Raw genomic sequence first — 24,880 nt, forward strand, 5'->3', positions numbered from 1 at the left:
GTGTTTGACTAGTATTTGTTGACTGCCTCGCCATGTGCCGTCACTATGTTCGGACTAATTATCCTGATGATGTTGCAGCGCATGTGCTCCCCTGAAAAGTGCATGCGTTTAAGGACGCCTTGATGATAGTTTAGCTCCAACCATGTGCCGTTTGTTGATAGTATACGTGCTGGCTTAATAACGCTACAAGGCAACATAGAGCGCCACGTCCAACTCCAATCGATCGATTGCAGTATCTGAGTCGAGTGTGCAGGCGCTAGGGGTTACATATTCACTTAGTAATTTTTAAGCCGTCTGAGGTACGACGTTGATTAGGTGTGTAGCTTCTATCAGTTAGATGCTGTATAGTGTAGTGTGACGTCTAAGTGTTGGGCGCTACTCAAAAAGTTTAGTTAGGTGAAATTTTTTCGTCAGCAATTCACTTTATGAATTTTTTTCATCTACAGGTTAAATTTATCGTTTTTGCCAGCATGTCAAGCGGGAGTGTGTTGGCCGTAGCAGGCAGTGAGCAGGCCATGCTGGTCCCGCCTCCATGGAGCATCACGCAGAGGCCGCACACACGCAGGAACACACTAACACGCACACACCATATACACACACAATAGAAACAAAAAACCAGACTCTAAAAAAAAATTCCTAGATAACATGTGCGCGCACACACAACACAAAAGAAAAAAAACACAACATGCAGGCACTAGCAGTCGGTCTAAATCTTGGTGCTCGCATTTATTCCTGAATTTATTTCAGGATTTCCGGCGATGCGCATTCAGTGGAAGGAGATGTTCCCGTCGACGACGAGACGCCTACAATGACTTTGTAAATCTCAAGATGATATGTCGGCTCAGCCTTTTGAAAATACTCATAGGGGTAGGGTGTGCGCGTTCATAAGATGAGTGTATGCGCGTGTATATGAGCGCTTGTGTCTGTACTGATGTTCAAAAAAAAACCCTTATGACCACATAGCAAGGGTGATAAAAATTACAAAGACGAATTATGTCAAAATGTAGCATAGTAGTAGCTTTTTTTTTTGAGGCGATAGGATAGTAGCTTATGTATACTACTCCTTTCGTCTCAAAATAAGTGTCCCAAGTTAAGTGTCTCAATCAAAGTTAGTATAAAGTTGAGATATTTATTTTGAGATGGAGGGAGTATGAAAAAGGAATCCTCGATATAATGGATTAAAACGAGGGCGGCCTAGTTGGCTAGCGCGTGAGGTTTATTACCATGTGGCCGAGGTCGAATCCCACTCTTGCACCAATTATTTTCCTAGGTGGGACCCCATAGAGCAGGGAGACTATTTAACCAGTCAATTGAACAAAATACATAGCTCTACGGTGAGTCAGTGATTGTATAATCACCACAACTCTATTCAATGGCCGTATTAAGCGTATTCTAAAGTCCAGAGTGACCGTAGTGTGTTTTGACCTCAACTTTAATGACCATAAGTGTATTTGTCTCTAGATACTGTACTTTTGAATAGTTGGCTTTTGCCTTTCTCGATTGTTCGTACAAATATGTCTAATTTTGCACCTCCTGCTTCTTTTCATCACCTATAGATTAATTATTAGGACAGTTAGCTTTTACCATTTTAGGCTGTCCTAACAAGTCTACTTAATATTCCATCTCTTTGCTTGTGTTAGGGACACACATACAAGCTTGGTATTATCTGTGGAGTGACAACAGCTACATACCGCCGCTACCACCATTGCTTCTGCGCAACCTGCTGTCATGTCAACTTTTTGGCGGGCAGTGATATCTCAAATGATGTTACGGGGTCATTTTGCTCGTGAGAATTCTTCTTTGCCGAATTCTGGAATGGAGCTGATAAAAGAATTGAGCAACAATCAACAAATTTGCCTTTCTGCTGCCCAGTGAGGAATTTGTTACTTCGAGTAAGCACTCATCTCATCCACTAATCTTATTTTATCAGTTAAGATGGTTATGGTATAAATATATTCTTTTTGCAAGGAATGGTATAAATATATTCGCGACATAATATAATTTTGAACCGCTCACTAAACTTTTTTAGAAATTCTGATGATCGGTCTTAACTCTTAAAGCAAGTATCACATCTGTGGACAGATTGAGATTGGGTTACAATATTGTAGATTTGTTTGACATGTATTTGTCATGCTTATAGGCAGTTCCCTGTCCTATTCTTTACACAAATTATTCCCGTGTAGCCTTATGGATAGGCCAGTTGCTCCAAGAAATACAGTTTTACTGAATCTCATGGACAAATAAATAGCATATATGTGCACTGCTAATGACACTGACAAAAAGGTTTTAACTATGTAGAGCAAGTAGAGAGGAGCTGTGGAGCCTCGCCGGCAAGACGGCCCTTGTCACCGGTAGAAGGATGGTGCAGCAGCCGGTCTTCAGTGGAGGAGAGAGATCGCCCGCTCCGCACCATGCTGCTCTCGCCCTCTCCTCTTTCTTCTTTCGATACGAGAGGTTTTCTTCCACGCGGGGGAGACGTGGGTCAAAACCCGATGAAATCCCTGCAGTTTGGGGTGGGTTTAAACGAACGAAGCCTCAGGAGGGAGGCCACATTTTCTGCAAGACCAGAAACAAAGCTTCAGAAATATATACTGTAATATCTTGTTGGTCATGTTAAACAAGCGGACAAACATGCAAATCTGTAGTATGGCAGGGTACTGCTCCATGTAAAACAAACATATAAGCACCACATATTCAGTTCATAGACAAACACACCAGGAAATTCCGTGCAAGTACATTGGATACTGGCAGTCGATGAACAAAGAGAACAAGTAAAAAGTACGATGAAAAGAGGGTCTGAGGTTCAGCTTGTCTTCGCCATTCACCAGCAATGAATTATATACATAAGAACCTCAACATTTTTAATTTTGCATATTTACAAAACTCCTGCTAGAAATACTAAGCAACATACTAACATTTACTATTAGCTGGATTGTAAAAACATACCAAGAAGACAATACATAAATATTAAACAGGACAAGCAGCAGTTAAATGCAGTACAGAGGACAGCAAGAAAACTAATCAAGTTCAAAGCACTGTATGGAACATAATCTTAGGAGTCAAAAGAAAGAAAGAAGAACACATATTTTAGAATATGTTCCGCTGACATCAGTGGTCCAGGAACCATATACTGCAGAAGTACTCCACAAGGCTAAGATCTAAAAAAAAAAGACGAGCACCTTGTACTAGAAGCATTCCCGGCAGTAACGGTACCAGTGTTCTCCTTGAAACTTGGGCGGAGCTTCCTCAGTTTCGCTGGGTCAAACTAAGAGGCATAAAATGCTCATATTACATAGTAGTAGTATCACATAAAAAGGTTATACAGAACAAATGACATACTTTCCTTGTTTTAATTAACTACAAGACAAACTATCAGCAACTTTGCCAATAACAGAGTGTGTACTGCCTAATATTTCTTGAGCCTGGTACATTTTATATTTCACTACAGAATGCATGAAAACACTTGATACAGAATGGAGACAGACATAATTTGTTTTTTACAGAATAATTTGGTTGTTTCAAAAGGATTTACAGATACTGCTGACAAAAAAGCATGGGATAGCCCTATAGTTCATTGTTTCCAGCTTTTGTGTTTGAAAAAAATTACCCTGTCTAGGGCTCTAGGCTCTCGTCTTTTTCAACAAGTACCGGTGGTTTTCCTCTGCCAACAGGAACTTCAACCTGGTAGATAGGACAGAGGGCATTAAGAAAACAAATAAAGGAATGGTTGCTAATATGGCAAAGAGATAGAAAATGACCGGAATGATCTCCCATGCAAAAGCGCCACTATCACGAGCAGCAATTCAGTGTCTCTGTCCCATGTCCACCGCCCATTTCAAGAATTGACTGAATTGTTGCCTCTAGGGCGCCTCCCGCAACAAGGTTTGAAGCAGCCTGACCATAAGTTTCTGCTTCAGTGCTGTACAAATGATGGTAGTAAAGATCATGTCAAATGGGTTAAGAGGAAGTAATATAACTTCTTGAAATAGGAAATGCATTTTATGAGATTACAAATCAAAATAAGATGAAATAAAGAACATAAATCAACTCACGAGACAGCAACAGCAGGAGCTGGGGAGGCGGTGGCAGCTGGACCAGGAGCACTGACAGGTACACTACGTCAGTAAAGGTAAGGATAGGGTTACCTATCTGCCAACAACCACTAGCCATATAGCATAATAATAATAATACAAAATTACAAATCAATGATAGGAAGCTATTATTTACTAACAACCTTTTGAGACTCTCCTGCTGAAGTTAAAAAGGAACTATACCAAGATATTAAAATATCACATCTTCAGTGACTGATAAAAAAGAAAGAAATACAGACTTGTGCATCTCATGGCATGTCGTTTAAAATGGCAAAGCGGTATTTTATATACAAAAAATATCTTTAAAGAGACCAAAAAAATCTGAACACAACAGAATACACCTGAAAAAGATCAAATCAGTTTTTTTTAATAAGAGTAAAACTCACATAGGTGCTGGCGCAGCCACTGCTTGAGGTGCTGGTGTGGCTGGTGCTTGAGAGGCAGGAGTAGCAGGCACCGTCTGAGTAGGGGGTGCCTGCGTAATAAATGCAGGTCAAAAAGTAGAATCTCACCAATAGAAACACATAAGTGCAAGTCATATATATATATATATATATATATATATATATATATATTGTGAGGAAATGAGAAATTTGACTTAACCAGAAAAAAAAACACAAACAGATGACAAAAATACGTTGAGTCAGGAGCTCATAGTTGTGAACTTCGTAAAATCTGCCATTCTAATTCAACTAATATAGTTGGCTCAGAGCTTAACTATCTCTGCCAATTAAAGAAACAACGAACTTAACCAGTACCATCATAGTTTCAGTGAAAAAATATGGCAAAAGGTACTGTCCGCAAATAACTCCCAAAGAATCATGACAAAGTTTTGGATATATGGAACGGGTGAAAGATTTTTTTGCCCCAAAAGAACATAAAGAGACATTAGTGGTGAGTAACCCATATCAGTCTAATCAAGTTCCAACTCACCTGATTTGAGGGATCCTTGGATTTAGCTGGAGCTGCACTTGATGAGCCCTTATTCTGTGAAAGGTCGAGAATCAGAAGCAATAATAACAATCATCTATCTTATGATCAGTTAGTAGAAACAGTCCTGAAGCAACTCTAGGCTGTAGCCATACTAAAACGAAGTTTATACAAAAACTAGGATCAGCAATAGAAACACCTACACCTTTTAAGACAATTCCAATAGACACTGAAGTTCATTACGTTCTGACAGGTCAAGATCTTGATATCCGAAACAAATACTTCCGATGCACAAGGTATTGTTATGATTTTTTATCATTCTACGCATCGCTATGCTATTCCACAATTTTATGACATATAAACTAGTATCAAGCAGGATGCGTACCTGTCTAAGCATTAATCACAAGAAAGTTGTTTTCAACAACTTTGTTTTCCTCCAACGTAGTCTCATCGTTAAGAACTGACCCTTAGTATATGAGCATTTGTTGATCAACTGGGTACACATTCTGCCCTTGTGAACTCTCAATGAGCTTCTTTACATCAGAAACCCAAATCAATTACAAAGTTACAGCATTCTGATTGCAAAGAATCCAAAGAACCAGGAATTCACATGCTGGTAGAATCTAAAGGTTACGTAACCGCATACCATGTAACCACACTGCAAAGACCCCATAACTTTACACCTACGATTGTTTGGCAAAGACCAACCTATGATTCTACCATGCTGGTAGATTCTAAAGGCTACAGGTAACCACATTACAAAGTTCAAAACAGCAAAATCAGATGGCAACAAATGAATTTGATGAAATAGATCGATTGCAGTTTTTACTTTGTACCATAGTGTAGGAACTCAAATAGAAAGTTCCGGATAAAGGCTGATTATAACATTTTGAGCATAACAGTTGATTATAATATTTTACCAAGAGCCTGCACCCCAAAAGCTATAGCTGTGCTTCTCATTTGTCACTGCAGAGCAAAAAAACTCCACTGTAGGTAGACATTAGGATACTTGCTGGTTATTAAAATGGGAAAGGTAAATCCTCACATACGCGTGGTGATAGGAACTTTACAATGGTGACACTGCACAGCATGTACACACGAGCTTCAGAACAGTAACCAATGATAGCAGTAACGCGCAACCAGAATTAAAAACAGTAGCTACGTTCTGGAATCTATTCAAGAAAAGAGCAGCCCTCATCATCTACGAAGTACACATTGCACAGCATCTACACATGACTTGGTAAAAGAATTATGCCTCAAATATCATGGAGAAGACAATAGCATAACTTATTTCCATAACTAAAAACAAAGCCCTATCGAAAAATGAACAGAAAGCAATCACATAACCAGACCAAGTGTAGCATCTGTTAATCTTATAGACTTATAAGGACATGAACTTATGCCAGAATTAAACCACAATATTATGAAACCTACACTACTATAGGATCACAATGTTGATCACAGATCCTGCACTCATGATAACAACTATGGCCCGACCACAACCATTAGAGAGATGGTACGGAATTGATCAGGGCATAAACACATGGGAATGAATCAAGTATGACAAACTACTTGGTAAACACTTATCATCAACATAAACACTTGTTAAAAGATCAAGAATAGTGTATGTTTATCAGTCAAACTACGCTAAAGTAGAAACATATCATGATCACAGCAAGACACGATTCACAGCATGTACAAGCTCTAAAAATAAAATGAAACAAACAAGCACAGCTATACAGGATCAAATTTAACATGCTTAACTAAAGATAACCTCAATGGTAATAAATAACAAGTTTAGAGCATCTGTTCTTATCCAATCATGACAAAATAAAAACACATATAGAGGAAATATACACTCTGAAAGCAAATCCTAGCATGATGACCAAGAACCATACCTTTTGATCTACTATAGCTCATATAGTAGCAGAACCATGCTCAAATAGTTACTGTATCAGGCCTCAAGTCATGGGATGGCCACCAATGGTTTCACATAAACAATTAAAGCGAACCCCACCGCCCTCACGGCCACCACCAGCTTCTTCATCTCTCTAATGGTTGTGGTCAGTGTTAACCTGAAAGAGAACTCTGCGTTTAAAATGAAGACTTCAACACGCCAGCACAAAGGGGTCCTGCCAGCCTTGGAGGTCTCCAAGCCGCAGCCAGCTCTCTCCTCGTGCAAAACCTCATGGCCGCGTCGTCACCCGAGCAGGTGAGCACAGAGGCTCCTCTGCCAGCGCGCGTTTGTGGAGAAGGCAGGCTTGGTCTTGACCTCAAGCATCTTCGTCGCGGCCACTCGACAAGCACAAAAGTGCCCCTACCCGCCAGCCGCGCGGGCGCCAATCAACGTCTCGGGCTGCTGCTTCTGCAGGACACAGAGATGGAACATGTTACAAATATGTAGACATCGATTCAAGAAGCAAACCAAGTAAAGTTTTGAACTGGGCATTTTGGGGGCATCCAACATCAAAACTAGTAAAACCGCGTCACTGGAAACAACAAGCAAAGCACATACTGCATTAAGTTGACATGGATCACCAAGACTGTAAGCACGCATGTATGCTAGGTTGGCATCAGTCACTGTACCGAGTTATTTGCTAACATGTGGTTAATAAAGAAAAGCAAAGTCAAGAATAGTCCCCATGTAGTTTGCAAAAACCAGATATAAATGCATCCTAGCTTGGCAACAACACACAGAGCACTACACTGACAGGCTAATTCACTACAAGTACACATGTTAATTACATGAAAAGGAAAGGAATTAAACATGCTGCTTGGCAAGTTATAATTAGATTAGATGATAGACTCGGTGAAAATCTAACATTTATAACTCAGTGAAGCAAATAATTTGCGCAGCGGCCTAGCACACCCAGCTTGCATCTTTAAATAAGATTATATATATATATATATTAAAGAGTAAAATGTACTCAAGGCATCATCGTCACCTGAGCAGAACCAAACAATCCTATAGATTAAAGAATGAATTATATGTAGGTTTGTCAAACTTAACAGGTTGCTAATTGCGGAAACAAGATTCCTAGTATACAGATGTTATGATTCTTTTGTTGGTTATAATGCGACAGTATACTGATTGCTGCTGGCTTTCTTTACCTCGTGCATTTGTTCAGCCAACTATTTTTTGCTGGACAAGGAAGGCAGTGTTCATATTTCCATCCACAAGCAGCAGTGGTAACTGATGTGGTTCAGAAGTTGAGGTAGGCCTCACGCCAAAGGCGTGGACTTGCTGGTGATGTTCAATCAGTGCGCACACCACCCTTTGTGCTCCTGCGAGAGGGAGGAAACCCCATCAGGGAAAGGGGAGATGAGCGAATCAAATCGAACAGAGAGGAGCAGAGGGGTGAGAGAGGGGAAGGAGACCTTGAGGTCCATGGCGTGAGGGTCGGAGAGCAAGGAGCAGCGGAGCCGCACCCAGCTTTGTGTTAACCTAGAAGACAGATGTGTTTGAAACTGCAGAGTTGAACAAATCCACTAAAGAAACATCAGAGCGACGATGTGGAATGCTGTCGTCGAAGTACAGGAAGAACCGGAAGTCGCCGTTGTTGGTGTTGACGCTGGTGGTCTTTGCCTGCCCGCATAGACGGCCGGGGAGCAGCCAGCACAAAGGGTTGGATTGGAGGTCTCCCATTGTGCTCCTTATTTTGGCATAAGTTCTGTCTAATGGGTACTGACAGGTGTGAGCCACTGAAACATGGGGGTGGCTTCTCACCTTTAAAACAACACTATCATTATATAGACCCCCATCCAGAAGCAGAGCATGTTGAAATACATCAAATGAATAAAATAACTACTTAATAGTGGCTTATGGATTGGCAACTGGGGAAAATATATGGTAACACATCCCCTCTGGTTTCACGCTTCCCATTCAATATTACCTCGATCATGCACAAACATGCACCAAGCATGACCCATTTGATATTATCTCGATTTCTAATGCTGATTCTTTTCAAAGAAAGACAGAACAAAATGATAGTCATCTAACTGAGAAGCTGTCCCAACTATTCTGCTATGTTCCTGGTACAAACCAGTCCAAATTATTTCCTAATGGAGAATCACTGAAATTGAATGATGGCAGATCAAACAGCTCTACCATCCATCAATCTGACTATTTTCGTGGCATTTAACGGGAGATGCCAGCGGCGCAAATGGCGAGCAGTGGCAGTCAGGCTGTGGCGGCGGCGTGGCGGCTGGGAAGAGAAACCCTACGCCTCTCATCGATTGGGACCCTTACGCGGAACCGAGCAACCAACACAGCACGCCACGCAGGGGCCAAATTGCGAAATACCACGAATGCCCTCGGCGGCAATGAAAATCACAGGCGGTGCCACGCGCCGCAGAAGAAGGCAACCGGGCACCTTCGCAACCACAGTGACTGACAGCCGTGGCCCACAAGTTGTGGGGCCCAGTAGTCAGTGAGAAGGGAGCAAAATCCCAAGGTGGATGCGGGACTAGGATGTCCCGAGCTGGTTTCGTTTCCTATATTTTTGTTTTTGTTTATTTTGAAATCAGCTGGGGGGCTGGGTTTATGGTTTATGCAAGAGAGACCGGTGCCTACTCGGGGCTCATTTGTGTTTGGCCTCGCGGCTCTCGCCTCCCAGGCGGCAGGCGCTCCATATTTCCCACCCTTCTGACCCCGCCGCCGCGGCCATGGAGATCACGCTTCCGCTTCTGCGGTTGTTCTGGTCTGGAGACCAGCCGCATGACCCGTCGCATCACCAGCACCCGGTACCGTCTCTCGATAACCCCGTCCTTGTTCTCGACCGCGATTTGGCCTTTCTCCCTGAATTTCGTGACGAGGTTAGAGCGCATTGGGGGTGGGGTGCGAGGATCGCTTGGGCTATGCATGAGGGGCGGGTTGGGGTTGGGGTTGGGTTTTGACGGTTGGGGTTGGGGTAGGGGTTGGGGTTGGGGTTGGACGGGGACTAAATTTCCACTAGTTTTTCTCGGTTTGGGGGATTAACCTACAATGTGTATGCACTGCCTAGGATTGGGGAATTCGTGAGAAATTGTTGTGTGAATTTGTTTGGATCCCGTTATGCACACGACCTATATAAAATTATCAAGGTAACCTGATTAATTAGGGATTAGGTAGCTGGTATTTATGCAGGATAAGGTTGTAGCTCACCTTTGAGGTGATCAGTACCAATTGCTTTGTATTTTCCAATTTGTAGTATTATTATGATTGCTTCATCTGTTGGTGTTCCATTGCTAGCCAACATACCATACCTTGTATGTATGTATTATGTCCATATTAATTTCTCAATCGAATCAGGTCCTGGAGAACGCTGTACTTTCAGCAGCAGCTGGAGGATCTGTGATCCTTCTATTTTTGCCTCTCGTTGTCTGGTTTTGTACCAAATCTATGGAGAGAACTCTCAGGGTGGTGAGTACATCTTCCATGTGGGCTGCAGTTCTCAACAGTATGGTCTGGGTCTTCTTTACCACGGTCGTGATGGATAAGGAGGACTGCATGGAGCTTGTGCTCGCATATCCGATCGTCCTAGTTTCCAACTTCATATACCTGATGATCGTCTATGGATTTATCAACAGCTTTAAAATGGTATATACCTATGCAACTTTGTTTGAGTTTACACACATTTTGCACCTAATTTTCCTGACATGTTTTTTATTGATGAAGGCAATAGCACTGAGTAGCCTTGTCACTTTATCACTGGGTTATGTTTTCTATGCGATACGATTTCATCCTGATATTCCTGAGAGCTGGGAGATGCTTGGCTTGCTTGCGCTATGTTCCCTGGGATGGTCACATGCATGTTTAATCTGTGACATTCGTGTACGTATATTTGTATATTTCTGATCTAGTTACATTGCAGCAACTACACAGCAGGAGTAACTTAACGACAGTTCTCTTCGTTTCCTTTTTTCAGCTCATAGCAGGACTGCTCCATTATGTGATTTATTGTATAAATGTTGTCCTCAGCACCGCCTTAAATGGAGCGACCTTTTATGTCATTGCCAAAAACCACCCAGATCAGCAATTTGTTGTAGTAAGTAGCTCCCTGTTTAATTCATGCCGTTCTCACTTATCTCGTGTTTTTTATCATTCTGACTTCTTTTTTCCGAATTCTTGACCATGAATAAATTTGGGTCGCTGGTACATAAACATTGTGTTCTGTTGTTATTAGTTGTCCTGTATCTAATGCAAATATCATCTAACTGAATCTGTCATCTACCTATTAAGGCATGAACAATCTGTCATCTACCCATCTAAGACATAAACATTGTGTTCTGTTCTTATTAGTTGTCCTGTATGTAATGCTAATATCATCTGTACATAAACGTAGAAGTAATTTAACTATTATCATTTTGCTCCATAAAAATAAAGGTGTAAACCTTTCTTTCATAACGTAGTGTGTACTGCTACTGCTATCGAACTGCAGAAAGTATTTCTCTATTTTTCGGTTGAGATACAGTTTTTTGTTTGCACTTTCCTCACACATTTAGACAATTGGAAGAGTAATTGCCTTGCCTTTTGCATTTTGTGTGTAATTTTGAGATACGCTATTTTTATTTTAGCCTTAACTTGATTATTACTATTCTTCTGCATTTTGCTCAAAGTTCTAAGAGTAGTAGCCCGAAGTTGATGCGTAATGCAAATCAAGATGCACCCTTGCTGCTGATGAATTATCATCAACTTTCTAGTCTTAAATTGTTCAATCTTCACCATTCTGTTATATTGCTTTAGTAATATGGCAGATTTGCATTTAAGACTAGATGAGATAAAATTTGAAAGAATCTTATTTCGTGCAGTATTCGTCACTGATGGGGTTTGTGCTCGGCTTCGTGGAAGTCATGATTCTGATAAAAAAAACTTGTTGATGACAACTTCTTTCGAGCTCCCAACGGTAATAATCTCTTTGCCAACTTCACATTTCTCAAATTGTTTGAGAGTTGATACTAGTGGTGATGTGATCTATTGTCATTATTTAGATCATGCTCCTGGGAATGGCAACAATGGTGGCGACAATGCCAATGGCAATAATCTGCAAGGAGCTGGTGGCGACAATGCCAATGTCAACAATCCGCAAGGTGCTGGTGGCAACAATGCCAATGTCAACAACCCAGAAGGGGCTGAGGATGATGATGATGATGCCAATGGAAACAATCCTCAAGGTGCTGGTGGCAACAATGCCAATGTCAACAATCTACAAGGAGCTGGTGGCGACAATGCCAATGTCAACAATCCGCAAGGTGCTGGTGGCAACAATGCCAATGTCAACAACCCACAAGGAGCTGATGATGATGATGATGCCAATGGCAACAATCCTCAAGGTGCTGGTGGCAACAATGCCAATGTCAACAATCCACACGGAGCTGAAGATGATGATGATGATGATAGTGATGATGATGAGGATGATGATGATAACGATAAGGATGATGGTGATGACAATGATGATGATGATGATGATGATGATGGTGATGATGATGATGATGATGCCAATCCACAAGGAGTTCATGGCAACAATCTGCAGGAAGGAAGATGATGATCTACACGGAGATGATGTTGCTGATGACACTGTGAACAGGGGAGAAGCTGATGGTGAGGGACAGCCACCACCTGGAGAGAGTAAGGGCTTTCCTGTTCCTTTGGATTAAAGGTTTTTTTTTCTGCTCTATAGTTTTATGACCTGAAGTTGTTCTTGAAGTTTGGATTGGTATTCCCGAAGGGGTGAAAGTTGAGAATGATACAGATGATGACTTCGAAGATTCTGGAAATTTTGTGAGTGTTGAAAGCTTCATTTAACATATTGAACTCTTCTAATTGGTCCATGAGTTTAAAACGCTGATTTCTTTTGCTCCTTTAAGGATGCTACTGACACAGATACCTTTTACGACGCTGTTGGAGATGACCTGATGAAAGATAACATGTACGATCTGGGTATTATATTGCTGTCATATTTTATATTGCTTTCATATTTGGCAGATGATTCTGACCTTATCTTTGCCACATCCTCAGGCCAAAACTTGTTACTCCTGAACACAAAGTTCCTCAAACTGTATCCTTCACCCCAAGATCTGTAAGTGTACCACCAGTCATTTTATATACCACTATGCATGATTAACATGCTGATCCCTTTCTTTTCCTTTTATTAAGAAGAAGCCCTCAGAGCGAAGCTCATCTCACAGGTCCAATGGAGAAGTAAAGAAGTCAAATGATCGAACTAAAAAAGGGTACATGTCTTTTTGTCTCATTTTGTTTTTTAAATGGGCTCTTTATTCCATAGGGTACATTTTTGTCATCCGTTGACGGCAATTTGACTGAACTGAAAGGGTCACACTTTAGACTAACATGTCATTCCATAGGGTTCTCTTCATTAGGATTACTGTGTGCACCCATGTGGACTTCTCATTGCTTGTTCGTTTGTAGAACATATGCTGTACACATTATATTGCCATATTACTGACAAATCTAAACGTGACCTTTTCTTTGCTGTAGAATCAACCTAGCTGACAAAAAACCAATGAGGAATGCGCCAGCAATTGTAGCTCCTGGTGGTAGCTGGTGCCTGCCTCGTACACAGCGCAAGCGTCAGGTCGAAGATGGTGTTCAAACCCACTAAATATCTGAGCCCCCCACCCTGCCACCCTGTCCACATGCACAGTTGCGGATGACAGACGACACTTGGTCTGACGGATGTGAGTCACTTGCTTCTACTCATGCATGGCTAGATGCGTAGCATCATCCAACAATCGTGCAGACAATGTCGTCCATGTAGCACAGCTCTAAAACTAATGTGAATTAACAGTAATTTTGGGATAGTGTCTGTAGTTAGCAATTTTTGAAGTGATTGGATCTACACTTTGCAGTCTGCTTATGTAGTTGCTGCTGCAAATTGTTTCTTGTATACGATTGACTGTAAACAAATGTGGCATGTGATGACTGATATTGACCATTGATATACTCTGGGTGGTGATTTTATCTGAAGCACATGACTGCATTCTTTTGGTGTATTAGAGTACTGACAAGGTTAGGTGAGGTCTCTTGGCTTTTTGTTGTACCGGTGGATATAGCACCGAATGACTGGCAAGATCGACCACTTGATATAAGATGTTCACCCCTATCTGTTGGATTGTTGATATAAGATGTTCACCCCTATCTGTGGTGATTGGCTGTGAAGATTCAGCAGACTGAATTGTAGCAGCAGCTGCCTGGCGAGTAGCGAATGCTCGACAAAGGCAAGATACCATCTCTTAAAAGTGGGGAGTATCATGGGAAACAAGTTCCAAACTTCCAATAGGGGTGACTTGGTGCGGCCCGTCGGTGAGCGTCTCATTACATAGTGATTAAGATAGCGGCGGAATACAGCGACATAGTTTGGTTAGGAAGTGCCCACCGGCTATTGCCTAGCATGTTTATTGATGATGATGAACATATAAGACCGACAATAAAAATAGTGTACGGCTTCGGCTCATCGGTGCATCCAGCTCATCACAGGTCTATCCTTTGCATTTAAGTGCACCAGGTCGACTACTTGGTGTCAGATTGATACACTAGACAATGTTTGGCATGTCGACGTGTCCCCGAGGACGAGTTCATGTGGTGATCATCTCAATGGCATGTCAAACTGGCGCTCTGCGCGCCCGTCGCGTCGCCCAGGCCAGCTCGAGCCACTGAGGCATGTCCCCTCGTGCCGCCATCGCAAACACCCGGCCGACTCCCTCCTCAGGCCACCTCGCACCGTCGTCCGCTTCGCCGCCAGACGACGACAACAACGGCCGCCGCACTGACAGCGCAGTGCGCGACTGTGGTCAGTTCTGTCTTCTTCCCCACTTGACATCTAGCCTGATTTCTTATCTCCCATGACCGCCTCCGCCGTGTCAACGCCGCTCCACGCCAGCCAGCGCATCGTCCTTGCTCGACCAGCGCATCCATGGCGGCACCGATGCACAACACCTCCTCCCGGCCATAAAAGTTGTCGCCCGCGCTCGGTTTGCATGACCACTCGCCTCCTCCACCATCCAATCGATCCTTATTCCACAGAAGGGTGGCTAGGAGGGCGTCCTTCCCCGACATTGGCGAGGTGCTCCGCCGCTCGGGCACCATCGCCGCCAGCCACCTCCGGTGAAGTCCCCGGAGAACCTCTGCATACCTCAGATCCTCACTTCCTTATGGAGCCGATTTCATGCTCAATTACTTGATTCCGTGCAGGTATCCACGAATCCATCCAGCGTTGCCACTCGCCGTCTCTAGAGACGACGCTCCCATCGGCGTCCGTCCACCTATCGCCAAGTTACAGGTACCCGTCGACTCGCCGTCGTAGTATCCCTCCATCCATCAGCTCACCGAGCACCTCCGCTTCTTCCTCGCCGCCGTCCATCACCGGAGAGCTCACCAGTACTGTTTTCCCCCTCCCCCTCTGTTAAAACCTGACCGTTCTAGCCCAATTTGTCAGCGAGTCAGCCACTACCGAAGGGGTACGTAAGTGAAACCGTATTTCTGCTTTACGCCTTCGACGTGGCCGATCCAGGAAATTCCAGTTAAATCAATTTATATCCATTTTAACCCAAACTTTGATCAGCTCTAATTTTTAAACCAGAAGCATAATTGAGTCCATTATTTTTGAAGTATTTTTATTTTGAGCTCCTTTACCCAGTGGTAGTTTCTTGAATTTTTGTGAACTACTTAGAATTTCTGGGTAGACAATTTGCTTTATGTGATATTTACCATGGCTTATTAGAAGTATTTTCGGAAGGAAATAACTCAGATGGTGAAGATCATGAGTACTTTGTAACTCCATTTAAGCAAGGCAAGCCACCACCTCCATTTTTCTGATGGCATTGCAAAGCCATGATTAATATTTGATATATTGGTTTATTTTTGACATTATTTGCAAATGCTTTATTCATGACTATTTTTATATAATGTTTGGATATGTTAATGCCACGTTAAATATTGTGCTTGTAATCGTATATATACTATACTATATATAAAGTGGATAAGCTAGGAGCCCTCCCGTGCATTTGCCGTTGTGAATGATGGCTCTCTTGGGCCTCACACGTGTACCCGGTTTTTTACTTTGGTTCACTGCAGGTTCTTCACTGGTTTTTGTGTTTTCGGCCGGTTTTGATTTTTTTTTCACCGCTTGTTAAGCGGACGATAGATATTTCATTCCATTCTTTTTATGATTCTGTTTTAATTTATTTTAATTTTTTTATTTTGCAAGTTTATTTTTCTTCTTCAACAAATATTCAGAAATTTATAAAATGTTCACACTTTTTAGAATTCGTTTAATTTTTGAAAAATGTTCGTGTTTCCAAATTTGGTTCAGAAATTCCAAAAAAAATCAAAAGTTGTTACCTTCATTTAAAAAAGTTTGAAAATCAAAGAAGTTCATGATTTCAAATTTTCAAAATGTTCCTATTTTCAATTTTAGGTTTTCCCCTCCTTTTCTCATCCCACTATCTGATATTCCCCTCCTCCTCCTCCTGCACCACCACCACTACCTCCCAGCTTTGTCTTCCACCTCCTATGTGCAGCCTTCCCCGACTCCTCGATCTAGCCTTCTCTTTCCCTCCCGACTCTCACGCACTACCGCCATTGGAGTGTTTTTAACTGTATACATGAAACTTTTAAACCGATCATCGGAATGTAGTATATAATAAACCGTTGGAAAGCTTATGAATAGGAGAAACCTTTTCATCTAGAGAATCATTACAAATTCGTTACCGTTTGAGAGCAGTTTAAAAAATGGCAAAAACAACATCATTTTTTGCCTTTATTTAAAATATGTAATTGAAGGTCGGACGTCTCACAATATAAATTTTGAACCGTGCAGGGAGGAGGACGTTAACTTATTGAAACAAATCTTTTAGGCTTTTAGTTTTTTATTCTTTTATTCTCATCTGAAATGCATCCCGTGTTGCACTTGAACTGCTCGCTGTTTTTACTTTGAACTTCTGTCACGTATTTTTGTTCATAATTCCTCACGCGTTTCGTCGGAGTTGCACAAATGATATACCACTAGAAAAGTGTTGAGAAGACGCAACTTTTTTCTTATACGGTTAAACTTTTCTTTTCGAACAACATACATTAATTTGTTTTAGCCGTTTATTTTAGAATAAGAATATTATCTACCCTTGGAAGGTTTTTGAGCATTTTGTTTCAAATTTGTAATGGATTGAGAGAATTATTTTTAAACACAAAGAACAACATTTTTTGACAGTTTTTTAAGCGGAGAAAATCCCTTTTTATAAATTTGTGTTCAAATGCTTCATTTTTTAGTTTGGCCTTCTTGGGTTTGTAACAAACATTGGACTTCTTCGTCTTTTGAATTTGAACCTCTAGTTTTTTCTAGAAATGGGGAAATCCAATTTATTTTTATAATTTTTGAAATGATCAATTTTGAAAATTTAAACTTCTATGTTTTTTTAGAAATTGGGAAAAACCTTTTTTAATAATTATTCGACCGTTTTGGGTTTTTATTTGAACTTCTTGTGTTTTTTATTTAGTACCAGGAAAAATACAAGTTTTTCTAGTAAATATCGAACCGATTTTGTTATTTCAATTTTAATTTCTAGGTTTTTTTAGAAACGTTGAAAATCCTTTTTATATGAATTTTTCATTGCTTTGCTTTTTATTTTGTACATCTTGTTTTTTTATTTAGTAGCGGTTACAAATCCAAGTTTTTATTAATCATTGAACCGATCCGTTATTTTAATTTTAACCTCTCGTTTTTTTAGAAATGGGGATAATTCATTTCTTTTATCAATTTTGAACTAATCGGTTTTTTTAATTTGAACTTCTTGTTTTTTTGATTTAGTATGAAAATAATCTGATTTTTCATAAATTTCGAATTGCTCTTTTTATTGAAAAACTTTCATGTCAGGAATGCCCCTAATTTTTTTATGGCGAACCACCCCATGTTTGGGTTTTGAACATTTTCGTTTGTGTTCTCTAAACTTCCTAATCTTTTAGTACTAAATAAATAGAACTATGTTTTGAAAAACAACAAAAAAAAATAGTTTGTGCAAGTTTCGGATTTTCTCGACGCACAAATCAAGAAAATCCGAAACTTGCACAAACTATTTTTTTGTTGTTTTTCAAAACATAGTTCTATTTATTCAGTGAGCAAGTTTCTAAATTTTGAAAAGTGAGCGTCTGTCTTGTTTAATTCACCAAGAGATGGACAAATATAAAAGTTGTAAGTTTTTTGAGATAGGCAAACAACCTTTTTGTGAACATGTATAAGGACACAACAATTAATTCATAACACTCTTTTATTTTGCCTTAGCATCAAATGTTTTGATTAACACACGCACGCACACACGCGCGCGCGCGCACACACACACAACACGAATTCTCAAGAAAAGAAAAAACCCAGAGTGCACACATGTGAGCTCGCAACGCACAAGCACCCACACAGTGAGCATACATACACAGGAGACATCACACTTCACACGCACATACGAAATACACTTGTCTTATTACAGTAGTAATTATACTTCATAACGCTCTTTCATGATTTTGACTTTCATCGAACTCTCCTTTTGAACTTCTGATTCTGAATATCTTCATATAATCTCGGGGCCAACAGGTTTGACTGTATGAACATTTAGTTATCTGCACTGTGAACTCTGAAGTATGCTACTCTAGTTCTACAGCAACCTCTGCCATTCGGTTATCTGAACTCTAGCTAAAGCTGTTCAACTTCGTGCCAAATTACAGACGAGCAAGCAAGCACTTCGTGTAGCAGTAGCAGGGGGCGAAGCTTCATGACATGGGCTAAGTGGGGATGACGACGGCAGGTGTTGCGGCCTGCAGCAGCCACAAAAAACGGAGCAGTTACACAAACTCCTGGATAGTAAAGTCTTCTGCATTTTTGCGCAAACTTTTTCCTGGTACACATATGTGACCTTCTACCATCTTTTTATTTGAACTTATTTTCAAGAGAAATTTGCTGCCGTTAATTTTCTTCACATATAAAGTAAAACAAAAAAAACTCATTTTAGCAAAAACAGATGGTGGACAGGAAATTTGTTCCCGCGTTATCCACATAGGTACACAAGTAACTGAATTTTCATTTGAGGTAAATTATGCAAATACGAGCACACAAAAAACCACAAAAGCAACATACACTAGACCATTTTCTGTTTAGTAGCTATACTGACGCATTCTTTTTTCCAGTTTTAGATTGTTCAAATCTGCCTACAAGAACAATACATGGACTGAACTGGAGGGATTTGAGTTTCAGAAATGAAAGTTAGTTGCAGCACGCTCCAACTCCATGAACAAAAGAAGAACCAGGGGACAGCTGGTCATGCGTTGGAGGTGCGCATGAGCAGTTGTCATGGAAGCAACAGGAGCTAGGGGAGCGGGTCTGTCATGTGTTAGAGGTGCTGACCGCCGTCGACGGAGACGAACGCGTGCGAGTTGTTGTCAGCCCGTGTTGGTACAGTTAACTGCTGCTAGTCCAATCACTGATCCGTTCGCAGTTCACATCGCGCCCAACCTGCAATAGAACACGAAGAGAATCAGAATTGCACGAACTTAGAGAAAAGAGGAGCACAGGGAGTAGTGGCTCTCGCCGGCGGCGTCGGGACGTGCACATCAGTGGAGTGGATCGAACGAGCGGCACCTTAGGACGAGGGAGGTGGCGTGCAGCTGCAAGGTTTGCTGGGAGATGGGGGATCCCCATCGCGTGCAGGGGCGGAGCGAGGATGAAAACTGAGAGGGGCAAAGATGCATATGACTCTTTTTGCAGAGGTATGTGTGAGAACTAATCGCTAAATCATTTATTGAAACTAGCGACACAACTACGCAAACATACATATAGCGCCTAACAAAAATAATGGCTAAATCATTTATAAAAATTAGCGACACAACTACACAAGCATGCATATAGCGCCTAATAAAAAAACATCATATATTTCTATATAATACAATTTCATCACAGATAATTACAATAAGTTTTAAACTAACTACTGAAGACCCAGTAAATTGAGAAATATCAGGGGGTGTTCGGTTCAGGGACTTTTTAGTCCCAGAGACTAAAAAAAATTCTTAAAATGTCCCTAAAAACCAAACGGGAGGGACTTTTTCTACAGGAACTAAAAAAAAACTCTATTGAAGAGTCTTTTTTAATTAGTCCCTGGGACTAGAAAAAGTCCTAGGACTTCTGAAACAAACACCCCCTCAATATGCCCCTTTTTAGTTTTGAACACAAATTATAGCATGCAATTTGTAAAGAGAAAACATGTTAAAATCTAATGAGAAATGAGGAGCGCTTATTTAGTTTCATTTTTAGTCTTAAACTTCAAAAAACTGGACGTCCTACCTGGGATTCGATCCTGAGTCCGCAGGAAGAATGTCTAAGTGCACAACCATCTGAGATAACTAACCTTGCGTGCCAACTTACCTTATTTTCTCTTTTTGAACGAGATAAATAACGCTAAGAAAAAAATGCAGCACCTTAACTCTTTGCTTTTCTTTCGTTTTTATTTTCCTTTTTTCGTAAAATAGAAATTAAAAATTGTATATAAACTTTTTTTAATCAGAAAAAATACAAACACAATTTGAATTTTGAAAATTTTGAATTTGAGAAATAGAAACAATAAACAAAAAACAAAAAGTCAAAGAAGATGAAAAAGGAAAAAAGAAACAGAAAAAATAAAATAGGACAGGAAATAAAAAGAAAAAATAAAACAAGATAGGAAATATAAGATCATGGAAAAAATGGGGTCATTTGATGGATGCCAAAAATACAAGCTCTCAAACGAACCCTTCTCACCTACCCGAACACCCTCTGTTGAATGTGATCTATTTCTGACATGCATGAAATGTCCTCAACTTTTTTTAGTAGTGGGCATGCCCATGGTAGGCATCTATGCAAGGTTTGAATGAATTTTCAACACAATATGCAAGGTGTGTCACGTCCGGCCATTTATCGGCAAGTTTTCATTGAGAAAACTCCAAAAAATGTAACAATTGTCAAAAACTCAAACAAATTGGCAAGGTGCCTTGATTTGATCATAGAAGTCGGTGGAAAAAAATTGAGACTATTTTAATTATGTCAAGAAACAACGTACCCTTAGGTGGAGCCTTCTGACCATCTCGAACACGCTCCATTGAACATGGTCTAGTTTTAGACATTCTTGAAATAGCCCCAACTTTTTCAAGCAGGTGGCATGACCATGGTAGTTATCCTTACCAGGTTTGAAATTTTTCTGACACCGTATGCAAGTTCTGACACGCCTGTCCATTTATCGGTCTTTTTTTACCAAGAAAACTCTAAAAAGTACAAAATTTATCGAAAACCAAAACAACTTGGCATGTTCCCTTGAATTGCTCATACAGGGTCATGAATAATTTGGGGTCATTTCAAGGATGTCGAAAAACAACATACTCTCACACGAAGCCTTCTCGCCTACCTGAACACCCTCCGTCATGGTATATGTTTGGACATCCTTCAAATCACCCCAACTTTTGCAAACAGGTCGGCATGTTCATGGTAGACATCCATATCAGGTCTGAATGATTTCCGACATATTATGCAAGTTGCTACACGTTCGGCCATTTATCGCTCTTTTTTGGCCGAGAAAACTCCATAAAATGCAGAAAGATTTGAAAACCAAAACAGCTTGGCATTGTGCCTTGAATTGGAACGTACGAGGCCCTGGGAACCGGCCCGGTCGAGCGGCCTCTTACGAATAAAGTATTTAATTTCTGAACATATTTTCAGATTCATGAACTTGTTTTCAAATCAATGAACTTTTCGATTTTGTGAACTTTTTCTGTCAAATTCGTGAACTTTTTTTAAAATCGATGAACATTTTTCAATTTCGCGAATGTTTTTCCTCCTTGGAGATTGGGGATGTCCATTAAAATCGAGGTCCCTGTGTCAAAATCTAAGATGGCCCTATCTTGTTACAGAAAACGTCCTACTAGATCAATTTGTCGTCTATGCCAGGCAGGTTGCATGCATAAAAAGTATTTTAGGTGTTCTTTTTAGTTGCGTTCATATATATAGCGTTTTGGCATTTTAGAATATCTCCACAAGCAGAAAGCCTACAGTTGATAATCGAGTCTTGAAAAGTGTGAATAAAACACATAATTTTTTCTTGGGTGGTCCAGATTGATGGGCCGATGGACTAGTTTTGCGCACCGGCGTAGTATGTTCTTATAAATCTTGTGCTACTTTTATAACCAAAGGGCAGCGTAGTGGACTGGTAAGTTGTGAAGTTTGGGAGACGTGGTCAGGAGCTTGATTCCTCGTGCGACCCGACCTAGCTCTTTTTTTAAGATTTTTACATCTTCAAAAATACCATCATGTCCTTTATTATGAAGGGGTATAGGATATTGAAAATTAGTTCAAATCAACAAATTCGTGAGTGTTGCCAGTTGTAGATTTTGCAAAAAGGAAAAGAAAAAAATCTCTTCATTTCATCAATTGTGTTTTTTGTCGACCGGCATCGACATAGTTGTTTTTTCCTTACTTTCTCTTCGTTTTTCTCTTTTAGTTTTTGTCCTAGTTTCCCTTTTGATAAACCACACCATCATGTATTTTCTTTCTTTAGCCGATCTATATGAAATCGCAGAAGCACCTTGGTTGCATCGTCAAAAAAGTAAAACTCACTGCTTTCTAACATGAAAGTTGGAAAAGAACACCAATTTAAGAACTATAACAGAAGATTGTAAAGATGAAGGGACCTAGGTCTAGGGCTTACCTTGATCAATCAAGGGCGGAAGGATTCAAAGAACGGCACGCCGACCAGCCGGCAATGTGTACAACGCGGATCAACGATTGATTACCAGAGCTCCAAGGCGATCTGGCCAGGGCGTCCGTCGCATCTCGTCTGGGCGACTGGGCGGAAGAGAGGCGGCGGGTCGCGTCCGGACTCCGTTGCGATTCACGAAAGGAAAACTAGTACACTGTCATGCCCTTTATTATGAAGGGGTATAGGATATTGAAAATTAGTTCAAATCAATAAATTCTTGAGTGTTGCCAGTTGTAGATTTTGCAAAAAGGAAAAGAAAAAAATCTCTTCATTTCATCAATTGTGTTTTTTGTCGACCGGCATCGACATAGTTGTTTTTTCCTTATTTTCTCTTCGTTTTTCTCTTTTAGTTTTTGTCCTAGTTTCCCTTTTGATAAACCACACCACCATGTATTTTCTTTCTTTAGCCGATCTATATGAAATCGCAGAAGCACCTTGGTTGCATCGTCAAAAAAGTAAAACTCACTGCTTTCTAACATGAAAGTTGGAAAAGAACACCAATTTAAGAACTATAACAGAAGATTGTAAAGATGAAGGGACCTAGGTCTAGGGCTTACCTTGATCAATCAAGGGCGGAAGGATTCAAAGAACGGCACGCCGACCAGCCGGCAATGTGTACAACACGGATCGACGATTGATTACCAGAGCTCCAAGGCGATCTGGCCAGGGCGCCCGTCGCATCTCGTCTGGGCGACTGGCCGGAAGAGAGGCGGCGGGTCGCGTCCGGACTCCATTGCGATTCACGAAAGGAAAAGCTAGTACACTGTCATGCCCTTTATTATGAAGGGGTATAGGATATTAAAAATTAGTTCAAATCAACAAATTCGTGAGTGTTGTCGGTTGTAGATTTTGCAAAAAGGAAAAGAAAAAAATCTCTTTATTTCATCAATTGTGTTTTTTGTCGACCGGCATCGACATAGTTGTTTTTTCCTTACTTTCTCTTCGTTTTTCTCTTTTAGTTTTTGTCCTAGTTTCCCTTTTGATAAACCACACCACCATGTATTTTCTTTCTTTAGCCGATCTATATGAAATCGCAGAAGCACCTTGGTTGCATCGTCAAAAAAGTAAAACTCACTGCTTTCTAACATGAAAGTTGGAAAAGAACACCAATTTAAGAACTATAACAGAAGATTGTAAAGATGAAGGGAACCTAGCTCTTTTTTCAAGATTTTTACATCTTCAAAAATACCATCATGCCCTTTATTATGAAGGGGTATAGGATATTGAAAATTAGTTCAAATCAACAAATTCGTGAGTGTTGCCAGTTGTAGATTTTGCAAAAAGGAAAAGAAAAAAAATCTCTTCATTTCATCAATTTCATCAATTGTGTTTTTTGTCGACCGGCATCGACATAGTTGTTTTTTCCTTACTTTCTCTTCGTTTTTCTCTTTTAGTTTTTGTCCTAGTTTCCCTTTTGATAAACCACACCACCATGTATTTTCTTTCTTTAGCCGATCTATATGAAATCGCAGAAGCACCTTGGTTGCATCGTCAAAAAAGTAAAACTCACTGCTTTCTAACATGAAAGTTGGAAAAGAACACCAATTTAAGAACTATAACAGAAGATTGTAAAGATGAAGGGAACCTAGCTCTTTTCAAGATTTTTACATCTTCAAAAATACCATCATGCCCTTTATTATGAAGGGGTATAGGATATTGAAAATTAGTTCAAATCAACAAATTCGTGAGTGTTGCAGTTGTAGATTTTGCAAAAAAGAAAAAAAAATCTCTTCATTCCATCAATGGTGTTTTTTGTCGACCGGCATCGACATAGTTGTTTTTCCTTACTTTCTCTTCGTTTTTCTCTTTTAGTTTTTGTCCCAGTTTCCCTTTTGATAAACCACACCACCATGTATTTTTTTCTTTAGCCGATCTATATGAAATCACAGAAGCACCTTGGTTGCATCGTCAAAAAGTAAAACTCACTGCTTTCTAACATGAAAGTTGGAAAAGAACACCAATTTAAGAACTAGAACAGAAGATTGTAAAGTGCTCATACCCCAAACTTTGGCTTATGGTACCCAAGAGGATCGAACTTTAAGCTTGTAGGGTACTCGGATTCCGATTGGGCGGGAGACAAAGTGGATAGGAAGTCCACTTCCGGA

General features: G+C 40.5%; 1 long non-coding RNA gene and 1 pseudogene across 1 annotated transcript; both read right to left on the reverse strand.

Moving 5' to 3' along the window:
- Positions 1-2,192: 2,192 nt before the first annotated feature.
- Positions 2,193-8,667, reverse strand: LOC125546659 (annotated as a pseudogene).
- A 10,392-nt stretch (positions 8,668-19,059) lies between these two features.
- Positions 19,060-19,757, reverse strand: LOC125542856. The gene is made up of 2 exons (XR_007298146.1): positions 19,637-19,757; positions 19,060-19,510 (listed from the first exon to the last, which is right to left on the reverse strand). It is a non-coding gene; the product is annotated as an uncharacterized LOC125542856 (long non-coding RNA).
- Positions 19,758-24,880: the final 5,123 nt, after the last annotated feature.

Source organism: Triticum urartu, chromosome 3, assembly GCF_003073215.2.
Source record: "Triticum urartu cultivar G1812 chromosome 3, Tu2.1, whole genome shotgun sequence".
Taxonomy (NCBI): Eukaryota; Viridiplantae; Streptophyta; class Magnoliopsida; order Poales; family Poaceae; genus Triticum; species Triticum urartu.